The sequence below is a fragment of the Triticum urartu genome, chromosome 1A, assembly GCF_056163025.1.
Source record: "Triticum urartu cultivar PI428250 chromosome 1A, HENAU_Tu73, whole genome shotgun sequence".
NCBI lineage: Eukaryota > Viridiplantae > Streptophyta > Magnoliopsida > Poales > Poaceae > Triticum > Triticum urartu.
Window position 1 is genome coordinate 149,879,756 of NC_141873.1, and position 8,837 is coordinate 149,888,592.

The following is an 8,837-nucleotide window of genomic DNA, read 5'->3' on the forward strand; positions in this document are numbered from 1 at the left end:
GTGTTCCTTGCCGGGATTACTTTGGTACCTTCCTACCAAACTTACGGCAAGGTTTACATCAGGTCTGGTACACAGCATGGCATACATAATAGAACCTATGGCTGAGGCATAGGGGATGACACTCATCTCTTCTATATCTTCTGCCGTGGTCGGGCATTGAGCCGAGCTCAATTTCATACCTTGCAAAACAGGCAAGAACCCTTTCTTGGACTGATCCATTTTGAACTTCTTCAAAATCTTATCAAGGTACGTGCTTTGTGAAAGACCTATGAGGCGTCTCGATCTATCCCTATAGATCTTGATGCCTAATATATAAGCAGCTTCTCCAAGGTCCTTCATTGAAAAACTCTTATTCAATTAGGCCTTGATGCTGTCCAAGAGTTCTATATCATTTCCCATCAAAAGTATGTCATCTACATATAATATGAGAAATGCTACAGAGCTCCCACTCACTTTCTTGTAAACACAGGCTTCTCCATAAGTCTGCGTAAACCCAAACGCTTTGATCATCTCATCAAAGCGAATGTTCCAACTCCGAGATGCTTGCACCAGCCCATAAATCGAGCGTTGGAGCTTGCACACCTTGTCAGCATTCTTAGGATCGACAAAACCTTCCGGCTGCATCATATACAATTCTTCCTTAAGGAAACCATTAAGGAATGCCGTTTTGACATCCATTTTCCATATTTACTAATCGTAGAATGCGGCAATTGCTAACATGATTCGGACGGACTTTAGCTTCGCTACCGGTGAGAAAGTCTCATCGTAGTCAACCCCTTGAACTTGTCGATAACCCTTAGCGACAAGCCGATCTTTATAGATGGTCACATTACCATCCGCGTCTGTCTTCTTCTTAAAGATCCATTTATTTTCTATGGCTCGCCGTTCAACGGGCAAGTCAGTCAAAGTCCATACTTCGTTTTCATACATGGATCCTATCTCGGATTTCATGGCTTCTAGCCATTTGTCGGAATCCGGTCCCGCCATCGCTTCTTCATAGTTTGAAGGTTCACCGTTGTCTAACAACATGATTTCCAAGACAGGGTTGCCGTACCACTCTGGTGCGGAACGTGTTCTTGTGGACCTTCGAATTTCAGTAGGAGCTTGATCAGAAGTATCTTGATCATCATGAATAACTTCCTCTCTAGTCGGTGCAGGCACCTCAGGAACATTTTCTTGAGTTGCGCCATTTACCGGTTCAAGAGGCAATACTTCATCAAGTTCTAATTTCCTCCCACTTACTTCTTTCGAGAGAAACTCTTTCTCTAGAAAGGATCCATTCCTGGCAATAAAGATCTTGCCTTCGGATCTGAGGTAGAAGGTATACCCAGCAGTTTCTTTAGGGTATCCTATGTAGACGCATTTTTCCAACTTGGGTTCGAGCTTTTCAGGTTGAAGTTTCTTGACATAAGCATCGCATCCCCAAACTTTTAGAAACGACAGTTTAGGTTTCTTCCCAAACCATAATTCATACGGTGTTATCTCAACGGATTTCGACGGAGCCCTATTTAAAGTGAATGCGGTAGTCTCTAAAGCATAGCCCCAAAAAGATAGCGGTAAATCGGTAAGAGACATCATAGATCGTACCATATCTAATAGAGCGCGATTACGACGTTCGGACACACCATTACGCTGAGGTGTTCCAGGCGGCGTGAGTTGTGAAACTATTCCACATTTTCTTAAGTGTGTGCCAAATTCGTGACTCAAGTATTCTCCTCCACGATCTGATCGTAGAAACTTGATTTTCCTGTCACATTGATTCTCAACCTCACTCTGAAATTCCTTGAACTTTTCAAAGGTTTCAGACTTGTGTTTCATTAAGTAGACATACCCATATCTACTCAAGTCATCAGTGAGGGTGAGAACATAACGATAGCCACCGCGAGCCGCAACACTCATTGGACCGCACACATCAGTATGTATGATTTCCAATAAGTTGGTTGCTCGCTCCATTGTTCCTGAGAACGGAGTCTTGGTCATTTTTCCCATGAGGCATGGTTCGCACGTGTCAAATGATTCATAATCAAGAGACTCTAAAAGTCCATCTGCATGGAGCTTCTTCATGCGTTTGACACCTATGTGACCAAGGCGGCAGTGCCACAAGTATGTGGGACTATCATTATCAACCTTACATCTTTTGGTACTCACACTATGAATATGTGTAGTAATACGCTCGAGATTCATTAAGAATAAACCATTGACTATCGGAGCATGACCATAAAACATATCTCTCATATAAATAGAACAACCATTATTCTCGGATTTAAATGAGTAGCCATCTCGTATTAAACGAGATCCTGATACAATGTTCATGCTCAAACATGGCACTAAATAACAATTATTGAGGTTTATAACTAATCCCGTAGGTAAATGTAGAGGTAGCGTGCCGACGGCGATCACATCGACCTTGGAACCATTCCCGACGCGCATCGTCACCTCGTCCTTCACCAGTCTCCATTTATTCCGCAGCTCCTGCTGTGAGTTACAAATATGAGCAACGGCACCGGTATCAAATACCTAGGAGTTACTGCGAGCACTGGTAAGGTACACATCAATTACATGTATATCAAATATACCTTTGGTGTTGCCGGCCTTCTTGTCCGCTAAGTATTTGGGGCAGTTCCACTTCCAGTGACCCTTCCCTTTGCAATAAAAGCACTCTGTCTCAGGCTTGGGTCCATTCTTTGACTTCTTCCCGACAGCTTGCTTGCCGGGCGCAGCAACTTCCTTGCCGTCCTTCTTGAAGTTCTTTTTACCCTTGCCCTTCTTGAACTTAGTGGTTTTATTCATCATCAACACTTGATGTTCCTTCTTGACTTCTACCTCTGCTGATTTCAGCATAGCAAATACTTCAGGAATGGTCTTTACCATCCCCTGCATATTGAAGTTCATCACAAAGCTCTTGTAGCTTGGTGGAAGCGACTGGAGGATTCTGTCAATGACCACGTCATCCGGGAGATTAACTCCCAGCTGAGTCAAGCGGTTATGTAACCCAGACATAGTGAGTATGTGCTCACTGACAGAACTATTTTCCTCCATCTTCCAGCTGAAGAACTTATCGGAGACTTCATATCTCTCGATCCGGGCATGAGCTTGAAAAACCATTTTTAGCTCTTCGAACATCTCATATGCTCCATGTCTCTCAAAACGCTTTTGGAGCCCCGGCTCTAAGCTGTAAAGCATGCCGCACTGAACGAGGGAGTAGTCATCAGTACGTGTCTGCCAAGCATTCATAGCGTCTTGGTTCTGTGGGACGGGTGGATCACCTAGCGGTGCTTGTAGGACATAATCTTTCTTGGCAGCTATGAGGATGATCCTCAGGTTCCGGACCCAGTCCGTATAGTTGCTGCCATCGTCTTTCAGCTTGGTTTTCTCTAGGAACGCGTTGAAATTGAATACAACGTTGGCCATTTGATCTACAAGACATATTGTAAAGATTTTAGACTAAGTTCATGATAATTAAGTTCATCTAATCAAATTATTAATGAACTCCCACTCAGATTAGACATCCCTCTAGTCATCTAAGTGTTACACGATCCGAGTCGACTAGGCCGTGTCCGATTAACACGTGAGACGGACTAGTCATCGCCGGTGAACATCTTCATGTTGATCGTATCTTCCATACGAATCGTGTTCGACCTTTCGGTCTCTGTGTTCCGAGGCCATGTCTGTACATGCTAGGCTCGTCAAGTTAACCCTAAGTGTTTTTGCATGTGTAAAACTGTCTTACACCTGTTGTATGTGAACGTAAGGATCTATCACACCCGATTAACACGTGGTGCTTCGAAACGACGAATTGTAGCAACGGTGCACAGTTAGGGGAGAACACTTCTTGAAATTGTTGTAAGGGATCATCTTATTTACTACCGTCGTTCTAAGTAAACAAGATGCAAAACATGATAAACATCACATGCAATCAAATAATAATAGTGACATGATATGGCCAATATCACATAGCTCCTTTGATCTCCATCTTGGGGCTCCATGATCATCCTGTCACCGTCATACTCATCGACATGTAAGTTGTGATTCCTTGTACAATAGCATGAACATCTCATACATCAGATATAGATCATTCATCATTCATCACAACTTTGGCCATATCATATCACAAAGCACTTGCTGCAAAAACAAGTTAGACATCCTCTAATTGTTGTTGCAGGTTTTACGTGGATGAAGTAGGGTTCTAACAAGAACGTTTTCTTACCTACGTGAAAGCCACAACGTGATTTGTCAACTTCTATTTACCCTTCATAAGGACCCTGTTCATCGAATCTGCTCCAACTGAAGTAGGAGAAACAGACACCCGCCAGCCACCTTATGCAACTTGTGCATGTTAGTCGGTGGAACCGGTCTCACGTAAGCATACGTGTAAGGTTGGTCCGGGCCGCTTCATCCCACAATACCGTTGAAGCAAGATAAGGCTAGTAGCGGCAAGAAAGTTGACAACATCTACGCCCACAACAAATTGTGTTCTACTCGCGCAAGAGAACTACGCATAGACCTAGCTCATGATGCCATTGTTGGGGAACGTAGCAGAAAACAAAAAAAAAATTCCTACGGTTTCAACAAGATCCATCTATGAGTTCATCTAGCAGCGAGTGATTGGATGCATCTACATACCTTTGTAGATCGCGAGCGGAAGCGTTCAAAGAACGGGGTTGATGTAGTCGAACACGACGTGATCCAAATCACCGATGACCAAGCACCGAACGGACGGCACCTCCGCGTTCAACACACGTACGGAACGGATGACATCTCCTCCTTTCTTGATCCAGCAAGGGGGGAGGAGAGGTTGATGAAGATCCAGCAGCACGACGGCGTGGTGGTGGATGCAGGGCGTCACAGTAGTAGGGCTTCGCCGTGTACTATGAGGGAGAGATGTAACAGGGGAGAGGGAAGCACCAAAGGCTGAGGTATGAAGTCCTCCCTCTCCTCAACTATATATAGGAGGGCCAAGGGGGGGTGCGCCAGCCTAGGAGATCCAATCTCCTAGGGCCGGCGGCCAAGGGGAGGTTTCCCTCCCCCCAAGGCACCTAGAGGTGCCTTCCACCATTGGGACTCTTCCCTTTTGTGGAACCCTAGGCGCATGGGCTTTTGGGGCTGGTGCCCTTGGCCCATGCAGGCCAAGGCGCACCCCCTACAGCCCATGTGCCCCCCCGGGACAGGTGGCCCCACCCGGTGGGCCCCCGGGACCCCTCCGGTGGTCCCGGTACAATACCGATAACCCCGAAACTTGTCCCGATGGCCGAAACAGCACTTCCTATATATAATTCTTTACCTCCGGACCATTCCGGAACTCCTCGTGACGTCCGGGATCTCATCCGGGACTCCGAACAACATTCGGGTTACTGCATATACATATCTTCACAACCCTAGCGTCACTGAACCTTAAGTGTGTAGACCCTACGGGTTCGGGAGACAAGCAGACATGACCGAGACGACTCTCCGGTCAATAACCAACAGCGGGATCTGGATACCCATGTTGGCTCCCACATGCTCCATGATGATCTCATCGAATGAACCACGATGTCGAGGATTTAATCAACCCCGCATGCAATTCCCTTTGTCAATCGGTATGTTACTTGCCCGAGACTCGATCGTCGGTATCCCAATACCTTGTTCAGTCTTGTTACCGGCAAGTCACTTTACTCGTACCGTAATGCATGATCCCGTGACCAACCACTTGGTCACCTTGAGCTCATAATGATGATGCATTACCGAGTGGGCCCAGTGACACCTCTCCGTTATATGGAGTGACAAATCCCAGTCTCGATCCGTGTCAACCCAACAGACACTTTCGGAAATACCTGTAGTGCACCTTTATAGTCACCCAGTTACGTTGTGACGTTTGATACACCCAAAGCACTCTTACGGTATCCGGGAGTTACACGATCTCATGGTCAAAGGAAAAGATACTTGACATTGGAAAAGCTCTAGCAAACGAACTACACGATCTTGTGCTATGCTTAGGATTAGGTCTTGTCCATCACATCATTCTCCTAATGATGTGATCCCGTTATCAATGACATCCAATGTCCATAGCCAGGAAACCATGACTATCTGTTGATCAACGAGCTAGTCAACTAGAGGCTTACTAGGGACATATTATGGTCTATGTATTCACACGTGTATTACGATTTCCGGATAATACAGTTATAGCATGAATAAAGACAATTATCATGAACAAAGAAATATAATAATAATACTTTTATTATTGCCTCTAGGGCATATTTCCAACAACGGCCGCCCCAATGGCAGAAGAAATGCCTTTGGTCCTTGCCGTCGAGCCCCAGGCTCTGGCATGGGCGCAACATACCGTCCGTTTCCTCCATACAGGGGAACTTCCCGAGGAGCAGGAACAAGCGGAAAAAGTAGCCCGTCGGTCTGCCTCGTACCAGTTCGTCGATGACGTCCTGTACAGAAAAAGGCCGAATGGTGTGAAATTGAAGTGCATCCAGATACGTCCATTTTGCATCATGCTTTTATATCGATATTTATTGCATTATGGGCTGTTATTACACATTATGTCAAGATACTTATGCCTATTCTATCTTATTTTACAAGGTTTACATAAAGAGAGAGAATGCCGGTAGCTGGGATTCTGGGCTGGAAAGGGAGCAAATGTTAGAGACCAATTCTGCACAGCTCCAAAAGTCCTGAAACTTCACGGAAGCTATTTTCAGAATATATAAAAAATACTAAGCGCAAGAAGTTCCAGAGGGGGCCCACACCCTAGCCATGAGGTTGGGGGCGCGCCCTACCCCCCTGGGCGTGCCCCCTGCCTCGTGGGCCCCCCTGGTGGCCCTCTAATGCCCATCTTTTGCTATATGGAGTCTTCCATTGAGCAAAAAAATCATAATCAAGCTTTCGGGACTAGACTCCGCCGCCACGAGGCGGAACCTTGGTGGAACCAATCTAGGGCTCCGGCGGAGCTGTTCTGCCGGGGACACTTCCCTCCGGGAGGGGGAAATCATCGCCATCCTCATCACCAACGATCCTCTCATCGGGAGGGGGTCAATCTCCATCAACATCTTCACCAGAACCATCTCCTCTCAAACCCTAGTTCATCTCTTGTATCCAATTCTTGTCTTCAAGTCTGGGATTGGTACCTGTGGGTTGCTAGTAGTGTTGATAACTCCTTGTAGTTGATGCTAGTTGGTTTATTTGGTGGAAGATCATATGTTCAGATCCTATATGCATATTAATACCCCTCTGATTATGAACATGAATATGCTTTGTGAGTAGTTACGTTTGTTCCTGAGGACATGGGAGAAGTCTTGCTATTAGTAGTCATGTGAATTTGGTATTCGTTCGATATTTTGATGAGATGTATGTTGTCTCTCCTCTAGTGGTGTTATGTCAACGTCGACTACATGACACTTCACCATTATTTGGGCCTACAGGAAGGCATTGGGATGTAATAAGTAGACGATCGGTTGCCAGAGTGACAAAAGTTTAAACCCTAGTTTATGCGTTGCTTCGTAAGGGGCTGATTTGGATCCATATGTTTTATGCTATGGTTAGGTTTACCTTAATACTTTTGTTGTAGTTACGGATGCTTGCAATAGACGTTAATCATAAGTGGGATGCTTGTCCAAGTAAGGACAGCACCCAAGCACATGTCCACACACATATCAAATTATCAAAGTACCGAACGCGAATCATATGATCGTGATGAAACCTAGCTTGACGATAATTCCCATGTGTCCCCGGGAGCGCTTTTCTCTATATAAGAATTTGTCCAGGCTTGTCCATTGCTACAAAAAGGATTGGGCCACCTTTCTGCACTTTATTTACTTTTGTTACTTGTTGCTCATTACAAATTATCTTATCACAAAACTATCTGTTACCTATAATTTCAGTGCTTGCAGAGAATACCTTGCTGAAAACCGCTTATCATTTCCTTCCGCTCCTCGTTGGGTTCGACACTCTTACTTATCGAAAGGACGACGATAGATCCCCTATACTTGTGGGTCATCAAGACTCTTTTCTGGCGCTGCTGCCGGGGAGTGAAGCGCCTTTGGTAGGTGGAATTTGGAAAGGAAAAATTTATATACTGTGCTGAAATTTATTGTCACTTGTTACTATGGAAAGTAATCCTCTGAGGGGCTTGTTCGGGGTATCTTCACCCCGACCAGTAGAGCAAAGAGTTGCTCCTCAACCTACTAAACCTACTTAAAATGAAAATGTCTGCTTTGAAATTCCTTCGGGTATGATAGAAAAACTGCTAGCTAATCCATTTGCAGGAGATGGAACATTACATCCTGATGAGCACCTAATATATGTGGATGAAGTTTGTGGATTATTTAAGCTTGCAGGTATGCCCGATGATGTTATCAAGAAGAAGGTCTTCTCTTTATCTTCGGAGGGAGACGCATTGACATGGTATAGGCTATGTGATGATATGGGATCATGGAACTACAAACGATTGAAATTGAAATTTCATCAGAAGTTTTATCCTATGCATCCTGTTCATCGTGATCGTAATTATATATATAATTTTTGGCCTCGCGAAGGAGAAAGAATCGCTCAAGCTTGGGAGAGGATTAAGTCAATGTTATATTCATGCCCCAATCATGAGCTCTAAAGAGAAATGATTATTCAAAAATTTTATGCTCGGCTTTCTGATAACAACCGCACCATGCTTGATACTTCTTGTGCTGGCTCTTTTATGATGAAGACTATTGAATTCAAATGGTATTTATTGGAAAGAATTAAATGCAACTCTGAAGATTGGGATCTCGATGAAGGTAAGGAGTCAGGTATGACACCTAAGTTTGATTGTGTTAAATCTTTTATGGATACCGATGTTTTCCATAAATTTAGCACTAAAT